The 24,827-nt window shown below is 44.9% G+C and overlaps 1 protein-coding gene across 3 annotated transcripts in view; it reads right to left on the bottom strand.

Annotated features, from left to right (window-relative positions):
- Positions 1-21,659, bottom strand: part of Sestd1 (SEC14 and spectrin domain containing 1) — a 96,916-nt gene extending 75,257 nt beyond the window's left edge. For 2 of the 3 annotated variants that reach the window (XM_085834744.1, XM_029472050.2), the window contains exons 1-2: positions 21,411-21,659; positions 6,408-6,497 (exon numbers count right to left, since the gene is read on the bottom strand). The gene's annotated coding sequence lies outside the window, so the exon portion shown is untranslated. The remainder of the gene's footprint in view (positions 1-6,407; positions 6,498-21,410) is intronic. The other variant, XM_021150523.3, reaches the window with a different exon arrangement.
- Positions 21,660-24,827: the final 3,168 nt, after the last annotated feature.

Raw genomic sequence — 24,827 nt, 5'->3', positions numbered from 1 at the left:
CATGGGTGAAACTGGTAATATATTATGTGAGGTGAACCATACTTCATTTTCTTTCTCACACACTAACCCCTAGCTTCTAGTGTGTGTGTGTACATGTCAAAGTATGTGTATAAGTGGGTATGTGTGTGGATAAGTGTGTGTGTATATAAGTGTGTGTGTGTGTATTAGTGGGTATGTATAAGTGAGTATGTGTATAAGTGGGTATGTGTGTGTATAATTGTGTGTGTGTGTATAAGTGGGTATGTGTGTGTATAAGTATGTGTATGTATATATAAGTGGGTGTTGGTGTGAATAGAGGTAAGGAGCCTTAGCAATGGGTCCTTGAGAGGTCAGAAAGGGACTTTAAGGGAGAGTTGTAGGGAAGGGAACAGAATAGAAGTAACAAAAAAGTAGGAAGGGGAGTTCTGGGGACTGAAGGGTACAACTGGAGACTGGGGAACAGGGTGATGGGGAGAGAACGAAGATGATTTACCAAAACTAAAAATGCATGAAAGTGCCATAAGTAAATCTGTGACTTTGTATGCTAACTAAAAACAAAAATGTAAAAACCAAAGACAAGGTCAGGAGATACAGCTCAGTAGCAGAGCACTGGCCCGGGATAGGCACAGCCCTGGGTGGAGCCCCAGTACAGAAAGCATTAAATGCAGGAGTGGAGCTGGTATTAGGAGACCATCAGGTAAAGACTATATGGAAATTCCTCGGATTCTTTTTGGTTGCCATTCGGTAACCTTAAATTATTTCAAGATGAAGGCAATTTCAGTAAAACTACAGTATTCAAGAGTTTTCCATATCACTCAATGGCACACATGCACATCCACACATATCATAAGACCTCATAGAAAAGTCCATGCCCGCCACAAACCACAGCTGCAGAGCCTACATCTCTATACCCATCCCCAGCACCACTGCCTGCTGACTGAACAGCCTCTGGTTGGCTTCCCGGATGCAAACTCTCCTCTCAGCCAATCTTCACACATCTGCAAAGCAAAGCTGTCCGCCTACTACCGTACCTAGTATGGAGTGGCCAAACCTCCACTGGACTGTGACAGACATTTCTGCAGGATCCTGACTCTGCCTTTTCAGCTGTATTCCTCTCATCAGCAACACCTCTATGTTTATGCCCTGGGCTCTGCTGCCATCTGGTAGCAACACTTTCTTTTACATGGCTTGGTTGGTCTGAGGAATCCCTACCTGGCTTTAAAGCCTTCCTTAGCTTTGCCATGGCTGTAGAGCATTCCGGACACAGGGTGGACAGGTGGCTTTGACTAATGTGAGCTTTCTCAGAGAACAGCTCACAGTACAGTCACTGGTTGAATTACTCAGAATATAAAAATGTCTCAAACAGTGTTAATATGAATAATAGTATGGACACATACACACAGTTGAGAGCACACAGTAAATAAAGGCATTAAGAAGTCCCATAATGTTTTGCTAAAAAATGAAGAAAGCTAAGAAAATCTTTTAAAACTTATAAGTTGAATACACATCTCCCCAAGGGAAACAGCATGTGTTTTCCCTAAGGAAGATAAAACAAAACAAGCCCTACACTTAATTGTTTAGCTGATGCAAATGTTACATTTTAATTTCTATAGTTGTATAGTGAAGGACACTGCCTTTGGGTTTCTATTACTGTGAAAGCTCTCTGGTCTCACACTCCATCACTGAGGAAAGTCAGGGCAGGGGCTCAAAGCAGGAACCTGGAGGCAGGAGCTGATTCAGCACCCATGGAAGGTGTTGCTTGCTGCCTTGCTCCTGTGGCTTGCTCAGCATGCTTTCTTATAGAACCCAGGATGACTTGCCCAGGATGGCATCACCCACAATTTGCTGGGCCCTCCCAATACAATCACTAATTAAGAAAATGTGCTATAGGCTTGTCCATGGAACAATCTGGTAGGGGTATTTTCTCAAGAGTTCACTCTTCCCAAATGATTTCAGCTCAAGTCAAGTTGACATAAAATTAGCCAGTACAAATACCATTGTCCATAGGCTTTAAAATCATGAGCTGAGATGGAAATTAACACTGCTAGTAAAATAACGTAAGAACCGAGTGCAGTGCTACTTTATATTTAAGGATAATAACCATCTTTTTGTCCAAGTGGTTTAAAAGACGTGACTCCCGACTTTAAATTCAATTCTATTAAAAACCTAATCAATCCTGAATCTTGCTGTCTTGGTTCTAAAACCAAACCCATTATGAATAATCTTGTATCAGAAAAGAAGTTAAAGGAAACATTATCAATTTTAGCTGTCCTTCTTTCTGCTGCATATAATACAGGAGAAAATGGAATTATTTCAGTCTTAAAGCAGACATTCTTTAGTTATTAGTGACACAGCAATCCAAGTTAAAACTTCTCTGGAAAAAAAAATCCTATAACACATAAATGTGAAAACCCCTGAGCACAGAGGTTGGCCTGCCCTGGGAGGACATTTCTCATGCTTGCCAACGACCTCTTTGCACTGCCTCTTCTGTGGCTCACAGGACTCGCCTCTGCCTACCCTGTCCTTCCTATGTATTCCTATCAGAGTCGGCATGGACATTTAGCATCCACTCAGTCAGTGCCTTTGCTTCAGCAGGGCAGGACCAAGCCCGCTCCACTTATCACTGTGTGGGCCAATCCCTCCCCACCCCAAGTCCTGAGCATTACAACACACAAGGAACCCAGTATGTATACAAAAAATAGCTGAGGTAATCTGAAGAAGTTTTTACTTTTTTATCATTTTTTTTTTGGGGGGGGGGGAAGGGAGACAGTGCATGGCCCAGTGCACAGGTAGAGGTCAAAAGACAACCTGTGGGAATCAGCCCTCCTCCCACTGTGTAGGTCTCACAAATGGAACCCGGGTTGAAGGGCTTACCTGATGTAAGTCTCCCTCTCCCTAGAGAAGCTGTTTAATGTTTAGTATCATAAGACTTTGCTTTTCGTAGAAATCATGAAAGTCTTTCTATTCTAGAACAAGTGTGGATAATTAGACCCCATATGCTAACACAGCAACAGGCCTCCTTCCAGTATCATGAAACATCAGACCCTCCCTCAGAGCTGAGGATCAGAGGCTGGCCAGTCTCCACACACCAAGACAAGAGTCCAGGAAGCTGGCAACATTACTCAGGCGACAAAAATGGAGATACAATCATAGCACAGAGATCTTGAAATGATACTGTAGACAGTATGTATCACTTAAAACATAGAAAAGGTTTAGGTTCCATAAAAACACACATTAAAGAAAACACAGCATCTACTCCATTTAAAAAACTAGAAGCCGACTGAGAACTTGACAGAGAGCCGGTTCTGTCTCCTGTCAGTCCACAAGCCTCCTGCAGAGGCTTGCAAGCCCCTCAGCCAAGGCTCCTGAAAAAAAAAAAAACAAAAAAACGGAGACCTGATGTTTGATGTACAACTAATTAGAGATAAGGTGGTATCATTTTATAATCCTGCACATGTCTTACTTATAGAGGTCATACACAAAGCCCTGAGCTAAACACGCATGCCCAAAATAATGAACTGGAACACCAACTCCTTCCTCTGAGGAAAGGCACCGTCCCAGAAGTTAATTGAATTCTTATCTGTCCTCCTATTTTTATCTCCATGTTCTCTATTAACTGGCCTCTTTTCTCTTTCCTCTTTCTTCCTGATTTGCCCCTCTTTTCTTAGGCTGAACCGCTTTTACAAGTAGCAGCCAAAGCTACCTGCATACAGTTCTGCCACAAGACCCTACAGTGTGCCACACTCAGTATCCATTACCAATGCCTGTTAACCTCTTGTCTGTACCTGGTTGAGATGCTTAGACTCTTAGTAGCTATACATGTTATTGTTTGGGCCAAAAGAAATTCTAAGTCAGATTAAGATTACCTTGGAGCTGGGCATGGTGCCACACATCTACGATCAGAGACAGGATAAGGCCTCTGGGCCACAGAGTGAGATAGAAGTTAGTCTAAGATACATGAAAAAATGGTCTTAAGAAAATAGAAGACTATGAATTTCAATGACACATGGTGATGTCTTGTGTAATTCAAGCAACCAGAAGGGTGAGGGATGAAGAACCCAAGTAGGAATTATCCTGGGCTAACAGCAAACTCCACTACAGCATGGGGCTAAAGGGTAAGCCTTGTCTCAAAATAACCAGCAAGCAAAATGATAGCAGACTTTGTTTAAATAATATATATGGAGACTGTTATTGTCTCTTTACTGTTCCTATACATACCTTTTTAAAAACTCAAAAGAATTAAAATTCTTTGGAAAAATTAGTATAGGATTTTATCATTTCTGAGTTGCCTTGGAAGCAAGTCTCTGGGCATGTCTGTAAGGGAATATTTAGATCAGGTTAAACTGAGAGGGACAGCCCACCCTCCACTCGGGCAGTGCCTTTCCCTGGGCTTGGGCCCCGGGCTGCATGCAAAGGGCAAGTGAGCAGGGTAGCAGCACTCCACACTCTGCTTTCTGACTGAGAGCAGCCTGGCCTCGGCCGCCATGACAGATGGCCTCTGGAGCTGTAAGCCAAAACTAGAAACCCTGCACTCCGTGTTTGTGACAGCTATTTTGTCAAAGGAGCAAGAGGATTAATATGGATATCTATTTTCATAAACTGTTGTTTTCTCTTTGCAAAACAAATACTGTTTCATATAATGCTTCCTACAACAAGGTTAAGTAAGCCATTTGCAGGAGGAGTGTCCTGGTTTCTTTTCCTGTTTCTGTAATAAAAATACTCTTACTGAAGCAACCTCACAGAGTTTTTAGCTCAGAGTTCAAGGTTGACAGCATGACAGAGAAGACAAGGGGGCAAGAGCAGGCAGCAGCGGGTCACACTGCATTCTCATCTGCAAACAGCAGGGCTCACGCACCTTGGGGTCACCCACAGGGGCAGCGCTTCCCTCTCAATGTATGCAATCAGGACAGTTAATCCCTGTAGACTTGCTCAGAAGTCTGTCTCCCAGGCAACCCTAGATTTTATCAATTTGACAATACTAACCATTACAACTCACAACAGAATTTTCAAAACAAACTATTAAGGCAAGAAACTTTAAAAGACAAACTTTGAGGCTGCGGATGGAAGCATCCCAAGACAGAAATTTTGAGCAGCAGAAACCACGGATGTTCACTCATACTTTAGCCAGACCCCACCTTAGAGTTATTGGGAGAGTTTTCAACAACTGTCAAAGCCAAGGACCCCTTTACATCAAGTGAACCAGAATCCAGGGCCTTGGGCCAGGGCACAGGATTTAATCCAAGGCCCCAAAGCTAGCCACGATGTGTTCAAAATTATTGACCAAGTCTAAGAACTAATGCATTAGAATAATAAGGTATTAATTGAGACTAGGACTTACTAGTATTACTATTCCTCGTCCTCGGTACAGCTGGAAGCACAGACATTTGGCTAACACAAGCATAAGACAGACAAAAGCCTGGTGGGGGCCATGAGACCCAGGAAGCAGCCTAACATGAGTTCTGTGGTGCTCCTGTTCCATCACTGCATCTCAGACTCAACAGTGAAAGGCTCTCAGCCTGGCAACACCAACAGTGCGGCTGAGCAACACAACCAAAGCCTCTGACCACACGCAGGAAAGGCTACAGAGAGTTTCACGTCCCCCATACCCCACATCCCCACCCTCCATAGAGCTGGAGTCCACACGAAGAGCACAGTAAAATTCCATCCGTCTGTACAGCAGCCTGGGCGCTAGGCACGGTGGAACACAGTGCAGTTATCAGAGATTGGAAGGCTGGGGAAAGACATCACTGAATCCAGGAATTACATGACCAGCCTGGCAACACAGTGAGGCCTGATCTCAAACCAAGAAACAAACAAACAAAACAAAAAGCCTCCAAAAATCAATTTTGAGCATGACTAAAACAAGTTTAAAAAACAAAGTTTCACCAAAGAAACAAAAGCTGCAAGAAAATGAAAGCTAGGCACAGTGGTCAATGCCCGCTGTGCCTGTAATCCACGAACTTAGACGGCCTGAGACAGGGGGATCAGACGCTTGAGGCCAACTGGCATACACAAGTTAAATAGACTAAATAGTAATGTTTCAAAAATACAGAGTCAAACAGTCATGAAAACAAGAGAAGCTAATGATGCAATAATAATAATAATAGCACTGAAAATTGAGGCTGGCTCATCACTCAGTATTGCACTACCGGGACAGGGGAGATTTCTCAGTGAGATGCTCGTGCACTACATAGAATTCTAACAGGAGGAAATCAGCCTGGTCTGAGAAGGGAGGGAAAGGGGGGGAGGGGCAGTGAAAATGTACAGGAGAACTCCAGCCGCTTTTGATCTGGCAAGAGCACATGCGCTCAGGATCAAGAAGTTAAGGGGGACCTGAAGAGGACAGAGCCCAAGACAGCTGCCACAGCGTAGTTACTCTTCTGAAAACCCAGGACAAAGAACACAGTCAAAGAAAAATGCGATCTTACCCGGTGTTCTGACAAACAATTCAAAAGACAGCAGGCCTCTCCTCAGACACCACAGTAGGCAGAAGGAGGCAGCACAATATTTTTCAAACGCTGAAGGAAAAAACAGAAAACAAAAAAGGTTGTCAACCCAAAACCCCAAAAACCTACACTCAACAAAAGTCTGTGGAGCTCATGGAAACACTTAGGAGCTGGGGAGATGAAGGAGGCTGAGAACTATGTCAACAATGAACAGTTTTAAAGAATGGGTCAGTGCAACTGGTGTTAGCGGAAAAGGGAACTGTACCTCAAGAGGAAGCAACATGGTACACAAAGGCACCGGTCAATATGCTTTTCTTGTCCTTGTGTCTGACAGCTAAAGCAAAATGGTTTTATGTACAGGAAATATTTTAAAGCATGGAGGGGCTGGGGGGGTCAGCAAAATCTTTAGGAGGCGGGACTTGGCTGGTGGAAGTAGAAGACCAGGGGTTTGAAGCTCACAGCCCGGGCTTCAGTTCCTGCACTCAGTGTCCTGGTGCCCAGGATGTGGAGAACTAGTGTGGGATGGCCTGCTGCCTGGAACTCCTTCCTCCAGGACCTGCCTGCCACAATGGAATCTTCCCTCCTCTAAGCTCTTCTGTCAGAACACAGCAAAGACTGAGAGGGGACCAAAGCTTCCTATCTCACCATACTGGTAAAATGGTAACAGTGTACTACTGGAAGTTACATGTTCTGATGCTGAACATTGACAGGACCTAGAATCACCTAAGAGACAAGTTTCTGGGAACTTTCTAGATTGATTTTACCGGAGTGAAAAACACACCCCTATATGTGGGCATCACCATCCTGGGGGCTGAGGTCCCGGCCGGAATGAAAGGACATGAACTAAGTGCCAGCCTTCACCCCTCTGTTTCCTGACTGCACAACACATACATTAGGCATACAAATCCAAATACCCTGAGCTAGACACAGACTGGCTCAGGAGCACGATCCAGCTACAGCTGCCTCGAACAAATGTAATCAACTAGCTACTCTACCAGGGGTGGAGCTCAGGGCCTCCAGCACACTAGGCAGTCACTCTCCCACTGACCCATAGGCTAGCCTCCTCATTTCTTCTTTTTAGTTTTAAGACAATATCTACGCCGGCCTTGAACTTACTCTGTGCCTCAGGCACAATTTGAAGTCAGGTTCTGCCTCAGCCTCATGAGTCAGTGAGATTATAACACACACCATCTATGCCAACATAAGCTCACTACAGAGTAACTACAGAGGCAGGTTGAAAATAAAAGAATTTTTTAAAAAATGTAAATTACAAAAAATCGTTACCAAAGGAATACAGAATGGCCTCTAATAATACATAAAGTTGACTCCAGAGCGAAGAAAATATCAGACAGAGAAGCACATTACTTAAAGTGTGCTAATTCATGAAGATACAGCATATATTTAACAGCAAAGCTGGAAACCATGGAGCAAAAACAGGACTGAAAAGGTCACCAACAAACACCTGGAGACTCAGCAGGCAGCTAGCTTCCTTCCATGTCTTCCTCTCCTCTCCCCCCCCCCACTCCACTTCCTCCACCTCTCTCCTCCTCTCCCTTTCCCCTCCCACCTCCCCCCATCCCTGTCACCCTGTCCTAGTCGCTTAAAAGTTCATAAAAGAGAAAATCAACAATAAAGAAGCCAACAGCTCTCAATCAAGCCGAAATTCCTAATCAACATTTATGGAACAATGTATTAAATAGTAGAATGTACCTGTCTTTCAAAATATCCATGGACCACATCCCAAGATGACCCCAGGCAAGCCCCAGTAAACTTGAAACAAAAGATCAGACTAAATGTCTTCTCTGATTACAATGAAACCAAGCTAGAAATCAGAAGCAACAGTAACAACAATGAAAGGGAAATAAATGTTCAACCGTTTCAAACCTAAGGAGCAGTTTCTAAATAACCTGCAGGAAGATGGTGACCAAAGGAAAGGGACAACGGTGAAATTCGTGGGATAACCTTGATGGCAGAAGTTGGCCTTGATCCAACTTTGAGCTTATGTATGATATAAGAATTGGGCTCCCATTAACAAATTCCACTGAGCACATTTCTTACTGGTTAAGTAGACACTTTATAGTTGAATGGGATAAAACACATTTTGGTTTTTTGCTTATTTGTTTAAGTTTACTCTGGTGTTGGGCTGTAGTTAGGTGGCAGAACACATATTTGTATACCCAAGGCCCTGAGTTCAGTCCTCAGCACTGCCATCTCAGTTCATCTATGATTTGAATCATTGAATCACGTGACCTAGTGATGACCATATATGGGTGGGTGTGTCACCAATGCTTCCCTCCAGCAGTCTGTGCTCCGTGATCAAATGTCACCAAAGCAACTGAGGTGCCATGCACGAGTCTGCACAACAGATATGCTGTGCATTGAGTGCTGTGTCTCCTCAAAAGTCCTAACCCTCCATGTGACCTCTGAGGCAATGGGCCACTTGTAATGACTAGGTCATGAGGACAGGACCAGCACCCTGCTGAGAGAGATGTCTAAATCCTCTGACACTGCTGATCTACACTCTAACCAGAGCCATCAAGAAAACAACAGAGGACCTCAAGTTCAAGGCCTACTTGGGCTACAAAGTGAGCTCAAGGCTAGCCTAGGCCACTTACTAAGGCTATCTCATGTTTTTTAAATGCAAAGAGGACCAGGGGCACAGATGGAGAGTACCTGACCTTGCATGTTTAAGACCCAGTACCACAAAAGAGGTGCCAAAAAGGGCCCTCCTGCCCTCCTTCACGAAGGGCCACAACAAGAAGATGCCATCTATGAATCACAGCAGACATCAAACATGACACTGATTTCAGACTTTCCTGCCTTTACAAGCATCAGAACTTCATCACTATTGCTTGCAACACCCCCAGAATACATGCTGAACAAACAAACTAGATATAAATAGCAGCCTGAACAAACAAAACAGATGTAAATCATACAAGTTTCTCTCCTACCAACATTCTTTTTTCTAAAATATCTGATCTCAAGGAAGTATTAGGAGAAAAAAACAAATATCTGCTTGGATGACTCACACTAAGATATGAGTAACTGCTGGGCTTGAATAGTTCCAAGGTACAAAAACAGCCTCACTCAAAGGACACTGTAATAGAAACTGTGTATGCAGAACAGAATCCAAGTTTGCTCATCTGCCTAAGTCAGCTGCCCCAGGGCCTACCACAGCCTACCGCCCAGTTTCTAGCCTGGTAGTTCTCAAGTATTTAGGATGTAAGTGGGATACAAATCCCAAATTACGAAGCACTGGCAGTACCTTCCTTCTTGTTATAAACCCAGATCCTGAAAGAGCTTTGCCGCCTTTCCCACAGGGGAGGTATATAGCACAGAGCTCTTGTCTGGATAAAGACAAGACGAGCCCCACCCACATTAGTAAAATCTGCACCTGTCTTCTCAACCACCATAAAGCTCACTCCGGGCTACTAAGTGCTCCAGGGCATCTGTGTAGACGATATCTCCAGTCCCCAGGAGTCTGCCCTTTCCGATTAAGTAGGACTGACTAAACTGTATTTTAAGGCAACTAAGAGAAATTCTGGCTTTTGGGTTCAGCTGGGTCTGATGAAGGAAACAGGTCTGCTTCCATCTGGCTGAGCCCCTAAGGCCTCAGACCAGACTCAGATTCCACTGAAGTGTTTATTTCCCGTCCTGATTCAACATCCCTTTCCTTTCCTCAGCATGGTGGTCACATTTGTAGCGACTCTTCTATCAGCTCTAAGCGCAGGTAATGTGTTCCTGGGTGCTGGGGTGTCCATCTTGTAAGGGTTAAGTAGGAGGCAGCACATGTGATGTGCTGGCTTTACCTCACAGATGCTCCAACACAAGAGACAGATTTCAGAAAGAGCAAAGGACTTCTGCTAATCCCAGCCAGCTGAGAACTAAGCGCCTTCCCCTCACTCTAACAAACAGCACGGACGCCCACTTGTCGAGAGACAAGGCTACTCTGGCTAGTGTTGGAGGTTGTCCTCTACTGGGCCCCGCTACTTGTGAGCACAGAGGGTGAGCTAGCAGGTATGGCAGGCAAGCAGAGGAGAACTGTGCCCTCAGCACCAGGCCGACACAGAGTTCCCCCAGACTTCTTTGGGAGGGATTTGCCTCCAGTGACCCAAAGGACCCACCACTAGACCGCAGTGCTCAAGGTTCCCACTTCCCCTCACAGCACCACGCTGGGCTCAGCTTCTGACACACGGGCCTTTGATAGACATGTTACAGCCAAACTTTTGCCCAGCAAGCCCAGGGCTGGAGAAGACAAAAGCAAAGACACCCAAACTGCAGCAAGCTGGGAAAACAGACTCTGCTCTTGTTTAAGCAGTGAGAAGAAGGGGAGGAAAGCAATGGAGCATGGCTGGGCAGAAGGCAGTTACTGAGGATGCTACGGAAGGATGCTACTCAACAGTAGAAGGTATCAGACCAAGTGCCGACTGGCAAGGGTGGTTGGTACCAGCTGGAGAACTCAATGGAGAAGGAGAACTTCTACAAGTCGCTGTTACTGCTAATCGTGGTTATATATACAAAGAGCTTTCATTTCATGCCTAATTATTATGCAAAATAATAAATCTGCATGTTATAAACTATGTCAGACTGATGTGTTTTGAGCTTTACTTTATATAACCACAAACTGTTCTTCCAGCCCTCTTCCTGGCAGCCTCCTTGGTCAATTACAAAGCTGCAAAAGCAGCAGGGCCACGCCCTTAAATCTCTAAGCATCCCTAGTCACCATGCTTGCCAGTTCAGGAGTCAGCAATATGGAATTCGAATGCTCAACGGGTATGTCCTACAGCTACAGTATTTTAGTCTTTCCGAAGTTACTCCTCACCTCAGCCGTTTCCTGTCACTTCCCAACTAATGAAGAACAAGGAGTTCTGAACAAGCAACATCCACACCAAAACTTTGCTTGTGTGTCTGAGATAGGATCTCACTGTATAGCCCAAGCTAGCCTTAACATAGGGTAACTCAGTGGCAATTCTCCTGTCTCAGTCTCCCAAGTGCTAGGATTATATGCATAAGCAAATCCTAAACTCTTAATACCTCGGTTTAAAAAGATACTCAAATTAATTCATAACAAAAGAAATTGCCAAAGGATAGACAAAAGTCAAATAATTTGTTTACACAATTAATGCTCTAACACTACTCTTCTCAGATATGCCTGGTCAATATGCAAACTAGTACCTGCATGGAGGGAAATTCAGCAGTATTCCAAAGAGAAGAAGTGCAAGTAGCAAGACTCTCATGAGCTAGTCTTGGTTGTCTACTTGACTACATCTAGAATCAACTAAAACACAAGCCATCTGTAACGGATTTTTCTTAACCAAGTTATGAAAAGCAAAACCCCATCTCACTCCAGACAGCACATTCTGGTGGCAGCCCACATAAAAGGACAGGAAAAAAAGGAGCCTGCTCCTTGCCTACTTGCTCTCACTCCTGATGGCAAGTTCCTCTCTCCTATTGCTGTGGTTCTCCTTCCACATCAGAACCAACGTTTTGGGGATTCTAATATAGACTGAAGACCAGCAGCTCTCCAGAACTCCTTCAGGTTTGTGAGTGTTGGACCGCTCAGACACCCAGTGCCATGAACGGAGTGACTATGAGACAGCCACGGTTGGGCTGCCCAGACTGCATCCTGTAATCCAATCTGAATTCATTCTATCAGCTCTGTTCCTTTAAAGAACTCTAACTAAGAGAGACCTGAAATCCAGTTTCTGGAAATATTCTGACAAGTACCTTTCCTCTCCATTATCTATGAAATAACAAAACAAAGCAAGCAAACAAACAAGAGGAACTGATTACGGTATTATTCTGACATCCAAAAACAGTACAAATTTTAATCCTTGTGAGCACTTAGGCAGCATCAGACTTGGGGCAGATGTTCCCCTAAGCTTCTCACACACTTTCCCATTTAGTCCCACCACAGCTACTGTGCGGTGGGCACCAGGAGCAAGAGCCAGACAAAGGTAAGGCAAGATCACGCTGCTGGGGCAGAGCTCGGGTTTGGACCTAGACGACCAAGCTCCCACATCTGCCCACTCAGCCACTATAACCTAGGAACTCACCCAAGTGTCTGGTACAAGGCAAGGCTTACATAAAGTAAGTGGAATGCTTACAGAAATATCAGAATTTGTAAGAGATACACCCATAATACAGCTGGGATGAGCAAAGTATCAGACACACATTTAGGGGTGTTCTCACTTCAAAAATATTAGGGTCATCCAAAACTACAAGGCCAAGCCAAAAGTAAAGTAGTGATGCACCGTATATCCTAGAGGGACCATAGGCCAGAAGGGGGGCAGTCGGTGGAAAAGGAGATGAGGCCTAAGTAAAGTCTGGAGTTTAGTCACCAGTAAGATGCCAATGTTGGTTTGGTTTTGACTTATCTACCACTGTCAGATAAGGTCAGAGGAGAGTGAAACTTAGTGAGGTACATGAGAGGAACCTTGTACAATGCAGAGGCTGGGGATACAGCCCAGTGTCCAAGCACTTACCACATGAGGCATGGCAAACACTTGTCTGCCATGAGGTGCTGAGTTTGACCCCTGCAGCAAACACACACACACACACACACACACACACACACACACACACACACAATCTTTCACGCACATACTCACACTTCTCACACATACACACACACATTTTTAAAAAAGACAATTGTAAGTGTGGCATACACTACTAGTCTCAGCTGTGTGGTAGTCTAAGGCAGGAAAATCATGTGAACCCAGTGTAGCTCATAGGCAACATGGCAAGGCTTATCTTAAAAAAAAAAAATATATATATATATATATATATATATATATATATATATATATATAAATAATCCACATGCAGCCCTCAGACCAATAATCTTAGTCCCTGGAAGTGGCGGCAGGAGGATCTGGAGTTTAGTCTCATCTTCAGCTCTACAGAGTCCCGGGCAAGCCTGGGCTACATGAGACCTTGTCTCCAAAGAAAGCAGCAAAAGAGGCAGGACAGGAGGAAAGGGGAGAGAAAAAATGTGGAGAGAGAGAGGAGGGAGGAGAGGAAGAGGGGAGAGGAGAGGTAAAGAGAGAAAATGGGCAGGGGGAGGAGAACAAAGCTCTTTGAGTTCTGGTATGAGGAAAAATAAACCAAGATTCAGACAGTGTGCGCGCTGCCCTGGAAGACAGTGTGGCAATAGGGTCTGAGGTGTCTTTAATGTGAAAAGGGTAAGAAAGCACACATGCAAAAAACAGATATCGCTGGAAGGGCGGGCACATGAACATTCTAAGACAGGCAGCTTCACACAAGACAGTGCTTAAGGAACAAGAATAAAGGTAAGTCTTCAGGAGTTTTCTTGCCTCAAATAAACTGAAGTCGAGGCATGCATTACCTATGCAAAGCAAAGCTAACTTGTATAACGAAAAGGACTTGGACTGACATAAACTGTGAATGTAATGTAGGGACTGGGAAAGCCAAGAAATCCAAATCCGGAGAGTGAAGGAAGCCCTGTCTCCTCTACTATGTGTTGAGACTCTTCCCACCAACACCACTTCTCCTTAAATGTCCTTGGATCCTAACTGCCTGCCAATCCAGCACACTGTCAGCTTCTTCTTCAAACTGGCCTCTCTCCCTGAAAAATCTAAACTTAAAAGCCACCCACCTATTGTGTTTTTAGCATGCCATGTATCTCATCTACACCAAGGACAGCAAGCACCAACGCTCATGCTGTCTGGATTCCCACCCATGACAATAAGCCCAGCTCAGAGCTCCTACCGCCACACAGACCCGTGGAGCAAGGCCTAGTTACTATCTCTGGCCCCGACCTATGAGTCTGTCTGCCTTCATGTACTCATGCCTTCACATCCATGGAGTTCATGTATTTATACCACATGCTACTCTGAAATGGATTAAGGACATAAATATACGTAAACTATTAAAACTGTAAAACAGGAAACCAAGGCTGGGGCTGAGACACAGGCTAGAGGTTGTTCAGCAGGAGGCCTACTGAGTCACCCTGAGGTGTTTCAAATCCAGCTTTGGCTTTTGGAGCCATCATAAGAGTTTGGAAACCCAGTCCACAGGGAGGACTTTGTGAAGGAGACTTCTTCTATGAAGCGCAGTGAACTCTACAGAACAACCGAGATAATGATGCACACTCACATCTTCAAAGGGTGCTATTGTCCCTGTCGGTGTTCCTCAGGAGAGACTGGTGACACTTTACCAAAGCCCAGGTCAGCACACTGATCTTACGAAGGACAGACATCAACTCTGACAGCCCTGTCAGTACACTTGGCATTCCCATCCCTTGCCTCCCACTTAAAGGATAAGCCCCCGGAAGACAAGTTCCACCCCTTCTCCCCAGACTCCCAGTGTGTTTGGCATTCTCCAGATATAAAAAATAAAAAAAGACTTGCTCGATGTCAGGGAAAATCTACATGGCGCAACTGAGCTCTGCCTGGCAGAAGTTCCCTCTAACCTAAACACTGCAATTTCACCCTCCTTAAGTAGAAGCTGAAGCCTCCAGACTTTCCCAAATCTTTTGTGGGATTATTAGGCATCAATTTCATTTGTGATCTTCCAATACCATTTCTAGTTTTGCATATCCCTAACTCAAAGCATGCCAAGATATCCAATCAATGAAGCTGAAAGAGAAGCATACACTCTAGCAACCCCTTTTAAAGGAAAAACAATATTACCATCTTTCGAGAATATAATCAATAGCTCTTTACAAACCAGCTGACAAGGCCAGACTCCTTTCTAAATGACTCTGCAAGGCCAGAGAAGACGGCGAATTCTAATGCAGATTCTCTCAACTTCTTTCCAAGAATCTGCATTTTCTGCAAATCTTGAACTTCAAGAGACTTGCGCTGCCTGGGTCTTAGCATGCATACACACCCCCACTGTCAGAGAGCACTGGGCTTCCTCCTGGGGCCTCTACCCCATGATCTCTACCTGAGCACACTGGAAATGGAAGGAGTACTAAGTAATAAATTATGTAGGTAAAACAATCATGGGCAAAACAAAGTACTGAGAAAAGAAAAGGCCACTCTCAAGCACAGACATTAGGACACATTAACAATTCTCTATCTGTATTTTATTCATGGAACTCATTAATAAATAAGCAGTCTCCTTCAACCCTAGATGCGCTGTTTGTACATCGGTATTCCAGTTTGCAGGACACTTAGCTCCCTACCCCCCACCCCAAAAAGGGGCAGGTGTAATGAATGAAGACCTGGCCAGGATGGGGAAGAGCTCAGCTCCTTTGCTGAGGATCTGAGCAAGTAGGTCAGTGGTTATCAAGTGTGACATAGTCTACATCTCTGACTTAGGCCTACAGGTCACTAATTTTTTGCAAAAAGAGAAAAAAAAAAAAAAAAAAAAAAGAGAGAGAAGAGAAAGTATTCAAATACCAACCAGAGGCCAGTCACTACAACAGTCGCCTTCCTCCTGACTAGCCTATATAACAGGTGGTGTCATCCCCTTTTGTGGAGAGAAGCTCACTTGTCTGAAGTCAAATAGATACCAGGTAACAGATGATAGATAACAACACAGGCTAACTAACCCAGGTCTCTGCACTCTACGACTTTCCTCTGCTTTCCTGCCTCAAAAGACTCAAGTGTTCGGAAAGACCGGCTGCCAAAATTAAATAGATAGCCTTGGAGTTTACAAATCCTTCCAACTCAGTGGAAGCCAGCCAAGCGCCATCACTCTGTCCCCTTAGGTTTGTTCTTCCTGAGCTAAAGCATAATCACAACAGCCACAGTAACAAATTAGATCTGAAAAGCACGTGACAGCTTATTACTAGAAAACTTTTTTTTTCTTCTTTACTTCCTATTTTTTCCGGGAGGCTGGGGTGAAGGTGGGGGACCTGCCAAGGTGTACTGGTGGAGGTCATGGACAGCTTGTGGGAACTGGTTCTCGCTCCACACCAGGTGGGTCTCAGGGATTGAAATCAGGACATCAGGCTTGCTACCAGGCACCTTCTCCCACTGGACACTCTTACCAGGCCCAGTTGTTTTCTTCATGAGAGAGGGTCTCATGTATGCCAAGCTGGCTTCAAACTCCCTCGACAGCCAAGAACAGGACTTCTGATCTTTAACCCTTCCCAAGGGCTGGTATTACAGGCATGTGCCCCCATTCCTGGTTTATATAGTGCAGGGGCTTGAAGAAGGGTGTCGCATGCGTTAGGCAAGCATTCTACCAACTACACTATACCTCCAGTCTTTTTCACTTTTATTAGATGCAACTACTTGGCTTTCTCATATGGTGACCCCATGTTTCATTTAACATTTCCAGACCCTGTGCACAGAAATTATCGGACTGTATGACCAGACAGTGGAATCAGAAGAATAAGAAGCCCACTTATGATTCACAGCCAGTAAACAGACATGTAGGGCTTACAGTATCATTCTCTATGAGAAAAGCCACTATGACCCTACATATACTGACTTAGTTAATCATCTACCTCTGTCAACTCATAAAGTGTAACAGAAAACAAGTGTGGGAATCTGATAGGACAGAAAGAAAGGGGAAAATCAGAAAGGTCATCTCAGGGTGATCCGTTCCCCACAGGTGTCAGGTGATAGCTAATGCATACCAACATGACAGTCATCTCTATCTGCCCCAGAGCTCAGAAACAGGGAAAGTGTCCCACTAATCTCTGAAGGCTCTGTTTAATCTGGACACCCAAATCCTGCAAGCACAAACTGAAAAGGGAACATAAACACTGTATTTACCACATGTGACTACAGATGCGGAAGTCGTAATATATTCAAGGGAAAAAGCAGAAGGATCCAAGTACTAGGATCCCATCGAGAAGAAAGCCTCCTGTGAATGCACTGTCCTGTCTGTGTGTAGTGGGTCATGGGGATGTGGGTACATGCACACATAAATGCAAAGATACAGGTACAGAAAATGGGAGCGGCCCTGCTTAGAGGGGTGGCTACTGGGGCGAGGGAAAATAAAGAGGCAAGAAGTGAGGGAAGACACTCCCAGGATTCTTTCAGTTTTTATAGCTAGTGTGTTCCGTGTTTGATAAATAAAAATACATATTAAAAGCAGAGCCTAATTATTCATTTCCTGCAGCTGCTCTAGTTAGGATAGCCAACACTAATTCTTTTTATTCACTCACACGCTCATTCACTCAATCAACAGAGACCCAGGGTCCAACTCCGGCAAGTGTCTACTGGGTAATGTAGAAACAAGCAGGCTGGACACCAGGTTCTTAAACAGACCACTTACTCGCGTAAGACATGGTAACGTGAGAGTTCAGTCAATTTCTAATTTTTATCTATGCCAGATTTTCTAAATCTCATTCTTCTTTTAAAAAATTATCTTTTTTTAATTAATAAATGTGTTTGTACTCATTTATTTGACAAATGCTAGTCCTTGCCTATGTGTCAGGTCAGGCACCACACTGCACAATGGACTTGTAATGAAAAATAAATACTATATGGGCCCCTCCTAGTGTCTACCGAGTTGGAAATTCTCCACATACTAGAATTTTAAGGAGTGAGTGCATAAAAGCTTCAAAGTGAAACTGCACCCTCCAAACTAAAATTTAATTTCAGTTTAACACAGAGAAATATGATTATTTTGGAAAACATCATTCAATTATTTTTAGCCCTAGAGGGAATAAATTATTGGGGAAATAGAAGCCACGGAATTTACAGGCTAACTGTCAGAAAGAATGAACAAGGGCTATAGGATCAAATAGGCATGAAGAACTAGATACTCTGTTTCCTCATCTAACACAAGGTAACCGTGACTTTCCTCCATTAGGATGGGAGAAACAATGTATCTTTAGAAACATAACAAAGTCTGGTAACAAAGCAGTAAGCTGTACACTTGCTTCCTTAAATCTGGTTTAAGTTTTCCCCCAATTTTGCCATTCATTAACCAAGCAAATGAAACATCTGCATGCCTCATCGAGCAGAAGAATGCAGGAAGAAGTCAAGTCAAAAGGCAGACTCTGTCCCTAAGAGTAAAATTTAAAAACAAGCAAATCATAGACTCTTTTGGCACCTGCCAGTAAACCTCGTAAAGTCTACCTACCTGCTAGAGCAATTTAGAGATTAAATATGAAAATACCCACACGGGCATAAACTATAAACATGCTTCAAAGAAAACATGCATATACTAATAGAAACATAAGGTGAAATGCAAATAAAAACCACATCACTTGACAGCCATTAGGACTGGCAGGGCTCATCAAATAAAACAAACATTAGCAGTGAAACTATGGAAAAGGGGAACCCTCGTGTCAGGGGTCAGGGGTGTGGCTCAGCTGGTAAAATGCCTGCATGTGTAAGATTCTGAGCATCAACACCAACACCACATCAAACATAAATTAACTGAAGAAAACAGAACCTTCACACATTAGTGGTGAGAATACCAGTGTACGGCAGCTACGGGAAACGGGAAATGGTTTAATGGTCCCTCAAAACTCTGTCTTCACCATGTGACCGGGAATTCCACACAGAGGTAAGAGAAATGAAAATATATACATAAAATATCTGAAGATGAGTATATACCACAGCATTACACAAAACAGTTGATGTAAAATGACCCAAACGCACATCCGCTGAATTAACAGATTTCGGTATATCCATACAGTGGAATATTATTCTGTTATAAAAATGGCATACTCTAATATAGACGAACACTGATGACAAGTTACGGAATTAAAGGCCACATAGGGCATGCCCAAAAAAGACAAATAACTCCACAGAGACAAGGAGCAGTTGTGCTTGCCTAGATTTGGCTGTGATGTTTACATAATCTCATGAAAATACAAAACTACAAAATCCTCCACTGTAAGAGTGACTTCTATGGCATGAGATAGATCCCAAACAAGCCTACTATAGAAATCTAAGTTTTTTCTCCTTTTATTTGAAATATCCTGCTTTTCTATTCTATAGGCCTCTGTTACTGTAATACAACACTGACCAACTCGGGGAGAAAGGGATTTATGTCACTTTACAAGGTCTAATCCACTAGCAATTCCCTTCCAGCAGGGTAACCAGGGCAGGAACTCGAGGCAGGAACGGAAGCAGAAGCTGCTTGCTTCCATGGCTTGCTCTGTTTGCTGTCTTAAGTAAGCCAAGACCACCAGCCCAGAAACAGCATCAGCCCCCAGTGGCCTGGGCCCTCCCACACGTATCATTGGTCAAGAAAATGCCCCCACAGACATACAGTACGACCATTTGATAGAGACAATTCCTTAAATAAGAGTCCCTCTTCCCAGGTAAGTCCAGTTAACAAAACTAACCAGCACACTAGTAAACGGCCTACTCCCACCCTACCCCCCAAGAGATTACTGTGTTTGCTTTCAAAAGCTAAAAAAAAGCTTTTGGAAATAAAAAACTACACATGAATGGTGTTTTTAATAAAGTGAACTTATTCTAAAGAAACTGTACAAATCTGCTATTATCTTGTTCCTTAAAAAAAAAAAAAAAAAAAAAAAAAAAACTAAACTGTGTTTGTTCTAAGGGAATCCTTATAGAATACATATGTGTATACATATACATACATCAAAATGGGATTTTTTTTCTCAGCTACATTAGTGAGAGTGCCTGTTTATAATACCTTTAGGCACCTGCCAATCAACTGAAACCCAGGTAGACCCTACTTTCTGTCCTTGTATGTTCTGCAATCTGCTTCCATCACTGCATCCTAATCTCTTCCATGGACCAAGGCTCATTCACAGTGGTCAAAATGCTGGTAAACTTTAAAAGCATAGAGTAGGGCCAATGTTTAAGGTTAAATTGATCTGGGATGTCTGAATACATATTCAGCAAAATGATTTCCTGGAATTGGCGATATAAAAACAATCAATAGACATGTGCAAACGCTTAGTAATTCCTTTGGAGTTTTGTTGTGGTCATTGTTACAGGGTAAAGGCAGCCAGGCACCAAGTTCTAGCCACAAAAAGGTATTATGTATAAAGGCTTCCTGGTTCTAGAACAAAGAAAGTATTTTATTGCCTAAAGCAAAGGGAAGATATTTTCCTTCTATTTAGTATTGTTATACTAAAATAGCATACCAATGAAACCAGCTAGGTGTGACAAGTCCCAAGGTTTGTAAACAAAGATAACTGTTCTTTATTGTGATTTCTTCCTTGTTGGGGGTAAATCCACCCCTCCCCCCAAAAAAATAAAATAGAATTGATTCAACCAAAGAAAACCACAGGGATTTTCCAACATGGGGGGGTGGGTACCCTGAATGACAATTTTAATGTGAGAGCTTGTCAAACTGCTGGCAGGCATGGTGGGTTATGCTGGATACAGACAAAACCTAAAGACAGCTAGGACCTGTCAAACCGCAGCTGTCTAGTTATTCCCACAGCAGAATTCCCAACTTCTCTGGGTGAGGGCCATGTGTGAGAAGGTGTCAAAGCCTGGAGAGTCAAGGGGTTGTCAGTGTCTGTATTGCCCAGCCACAGACAGGGTGAATCCCACCATCCCCTCCAGAGCCGGGCAGACTGAGACTGTCCTTCTTTCTAAGGGACATTAGATATCTCAGGACCCCGCACCCTGGCCAAGTATCTCCGGCCTCCCTTTGTGGCCCTCTGTGACTGGAGGGCTATGACCCGCCCGCAGGCCCCGGAGAAGCCGAGCCCTACGGGCAACCCCGGAGCTCCGGCCCTGCAGCCCGCGTCCCGCACCGGCAGCTACCGGCACACACAAAGGAGCGGGCCGGGATGCGGGGGCGCGGGGGCTTGCCCGGGATGCTCGCACGCGGGGAGGGAGGGGAACCCCATGAATCCAGGCTGACACTCAAACCTGTTGCTGGATTCGGGGCCCGGGGACCCCGCCAGGGCGCGGGCGCAACGGGTGCGGGCCGAGGCCGAGGCGGCGGGAGCGGGGAGGGCCCGCGGGGCTCGCACCTCGGGCGCTTTGTCTGCGGCGGGCGCGGACCAGCCGGCGGCGTAGCGGGGTGGGGGGACCGCCGCCGCCCTCCCGTCCGCGCCACGCGCGTCCCTGTCCCGCGCGGCCTGCGCCCCCCGCCCCGCGCGGCCGCACTCACCTGGCTGGCGCGGGCCGGGCTGGCGGGCGTTGGGGACGACGCGGGGACGCCGGCGCGGCGGGCGGAGAGCTGGGCGAGGCGGGAGGGAGGCGGGCCGGGGGCGGAGCGGCCCGGGCGGCGGGCCCGCGGCAAATCGCTGCCCGGCCCTCCGTGCGTCAGGCTGGGGGGCGGCGGCGCGGGTGGCCTGGCCACCTCCCGGCACCCGCGGCCTGGCCCCGTCCGCGCGACCTCGCGTGCGCCCGTGGCGGCCGCGCGGAGACCCCGCCCGGCGCGGAAGGGGGCGGGGCACTTGGGATTGACGTCCTGTGGTCCCCACCCCGTAGAGCTTGACCGCGTGGGTGGTGGAAGCTACCCGGGCCGGGGGTCAGGAAGTGTGGCTGGAGTGGTCCTAACACTCTATTTGTTTTCTGCTGCTTCACCCATCTCCTACTTCCAGAGTCCCTGAGGTCTTCCCTAGTGTAGAGACCCCTGTGTGCTGGGATGCCTGTGGTACCATGAACACAGGGTTGTAAACTGGAGGGGCAAAAGCTCGTTGGGATTCCAGACTTTTGTTTGACTCTGGGGATCTTTCTATTGGATGATCCAAAATTCACAAACGGGGCTTTCTGATGATGACTACCTCAGTGTCCTCTTTATTATTTTATTGCACAAGTCACTTTTAGGTCATTTCCTGAATTCAGTTCAAAAGAGTCATCCGCACAAAACCACAATGGCCACATGGTCGCTATGCCTGGTCTTCCATAGGATGCACAAGGCCACCCCAGTATAACCCAGTTTTGTTAACAATCTCTCACCATTACAAATAAACACCCAACTTTCTCTGTTTAAGCTACTTGACTGAAAATAGAAGAGCGATTTCTTCCTGTTAATTCTAGGTGACCAATCTGTGTCTATTGTTACTACTTGGTCAAAGAAGCCACTCCTGAGAGCCATGGCTTTCTAGATTCACTTCTGCTTGAGTTCCATGTAACTGACAACCCTCCCCCAGCCCCCAAACGAAGCCCGGCATGCCTCTTCTGTATCTAAAACCCCTCATGGGTTGTGTATGTAGACTAGAATCCACAGTAGACTCCACAACCTCTTCACCTGCTGCTCTATGTTCTGCCACATCCACACACCACACAGATTCCACAGGCTCTGAGGCTAGCTTCCATAGCTCCTCCCACTTGAAATCCATCCCTTGCATAGCCAGATGAACTCCTACCATCCCCAAAGACAGCTCATGACTTCTTCCTAGTACTGGCTCACAGGCCATCCTCATCCCACACACCATAAATTAGACACTCTTTCCTCTCTACTTTCATAGAACCTTTGAGTTCCTGTGATTATCTTTACTACTTTCTTTCTTTGGTGGTCTTTTCTTCCTGGACCGTGTGATCCTTAAAAGAACAGAGATTTGACCTTGCTCATTTTGGGTTCCCCAGGGCATAGTACAGTGCTCAACACAAGGAAAGTTCTCTTTAACTGTTGAGGTTAGGTCATTATCTATCCAACAAAAAATGTCTGTCTTCAAAGGGGAGGATCTACAACAAACTTGACATCCTACTGTGATTTTTTTCCTCCCTCTGCCCCGTGGGATTCTCTGCTTATCATGTTAAAACCCGTGTTTTCTCCACTCACATTCTTCGCTTATCCAAATAAAACAAGTGCATGCCTAACGATCCTCTCCAGTAGTTTTCAACACCATCTGACTTGTGTGTACTTTCTACTTACCCATGGGTCCCTCGGAGTGTCACTCAGTCACCTGATAAGAATCAAGAGGAACTAACACAACAAATGAAAGACACTGGAGTATGGATTCACAGAAATGAGGGTGTTGCGCCTCCCAGGAGCTGACAGAGGGAACTCAGCTCCATCTTACAAGTATCTATCACTTGCCTGAGCCCTAGGGGCCATTCCTCACTATACAGTGGCATTTTCTCTTTAAGGTCCTGCTGCTGGCTCTGTGGAACTGAACTGTGTGTCTCTATGAACTCAGATGGTAGATAATGGTATTGGTAGAAACACCACCTGTTTTAAATTATAAGTAGAGTGGGAAGCTACTAGATCTATAATTTCCTAGCTCTGTGACCTTGGACAAGCACCAATTCTATCAGTATGACTACCCTAAAAGGGAATGGTAATAACAATGTTTGTACTATATGTCATCGTGACAAAATATGAAACAAAGTATATTAAGTTGTCCACAAATCTGAACCTAGAGCTACAATTGGTTTCTCAGCACAGAACATCCAGTCTCTTCTGCGTGTAGCTTGGGGAACGTCTGACAACGGCAGTCACAGTATGTTCCCTCTTCTGTGTGTCCTTTGCTCGAAGTCCACCCACCTTCTCCATCTAGTTGGTGCCTCTTAAGTCGTGCCCAGGAACGGAATCTCCAATTCCCACTGTGAATGATAGCATCTCAAAACCAGTCTAGGTACATCACAAACGGTTTCCTTCCTCTCAAGCTACCCATACCTATCAAGGTCTCGTCGACTAAAAACAAACAAAATTATCCCCGAATCTTTTTTCAGTTTTTACCACAGAGACACGGTGGTTAAAAACATACCTTCCCCAAACTGCGTTTTGCAGCTCTGAAGAGATCTTTACATTTGTGCCTCTTAAATATCATTTTAGATGCTCTGCACTAAGAGACCCCGCAGCTCCATTGCAATGTGCAAGGAGCCAGACATTCAAGGTTAGAGACAAACATTCTGAATGATACTTTAAGTGAAGTGTTTCTAAATCCTATGTTTTCCCATACAATTTCCCATGGGCTTTTTAAAGTCACGTTTAGATTTTACTTTAAATAATGTGAATCCATTTACAAGAAAACACTCATCTTGTTTTTTGGTTTGTTTTTTGTTTTGTTTTGTTTTTTTTTCTAACAAACTAATATCAGAAACCACTCTTTAGGGGCGTGTTCCATACCTGGTATGTTTGGTCCTCTGGCGAATTTGCCATGGTAAGGCAAATGAGTCTTGTTAATGCCTTTTACAGGTGCTTCGGAGCACTGGGCACTTTGCAGAACGCCCCTTATATCCCCAGCACTAAAACCTGGCTTCCTGGAGAAGTTACGGTTCCCATAACCCTTGCTAAAGGGGTGTCCCCAGAAAGGATTCTTGGGCTATGTGTGTGGTCTCTAACTGTTACTGATCTCTACTGGGTGTGATGGGCAGGCAGGTTACACTGTTTTTAAAAAATGACTTGGGGGGTGGGGGGGAGGTTGGGAAGTTCAGGCCAAAAACGTTGCTCAAATCAAGCAACCAAGAACTAAGGTCATCCACATGTGACTAAGGAAAGAACACGCTTTCTGTGCGCTTTCAGTCATCTACCCAGATATTTATTAGGTACTCACTTTGCCTTAGATGCAAGAGTCAGTTCAGACAGGATGCAGGCACAAGGAAACCTTTGCTTTTTGGATTATGTATTCCAGTG

The sequence above is a fragment of the Mus caroli genome, unplaced genomic scaffold, assembly GCF_978045245.1.
Source record: "Mus caroli unplaced genomic scaffold, Mus_caroli_1 scaffold_2, whole genome shotgun sequence".
NCBI classification, from domain to species: Eukaryota; Metazoa; Chordata; class Mammalia; order Rodentia; family Muridae; genus Mus; species Mus caroli.
The sequence above is the reverse complement of the archived record's forward strand: the minus strand, read 5'-3'. Positions and strand labels throughout refer to the sequence as shown.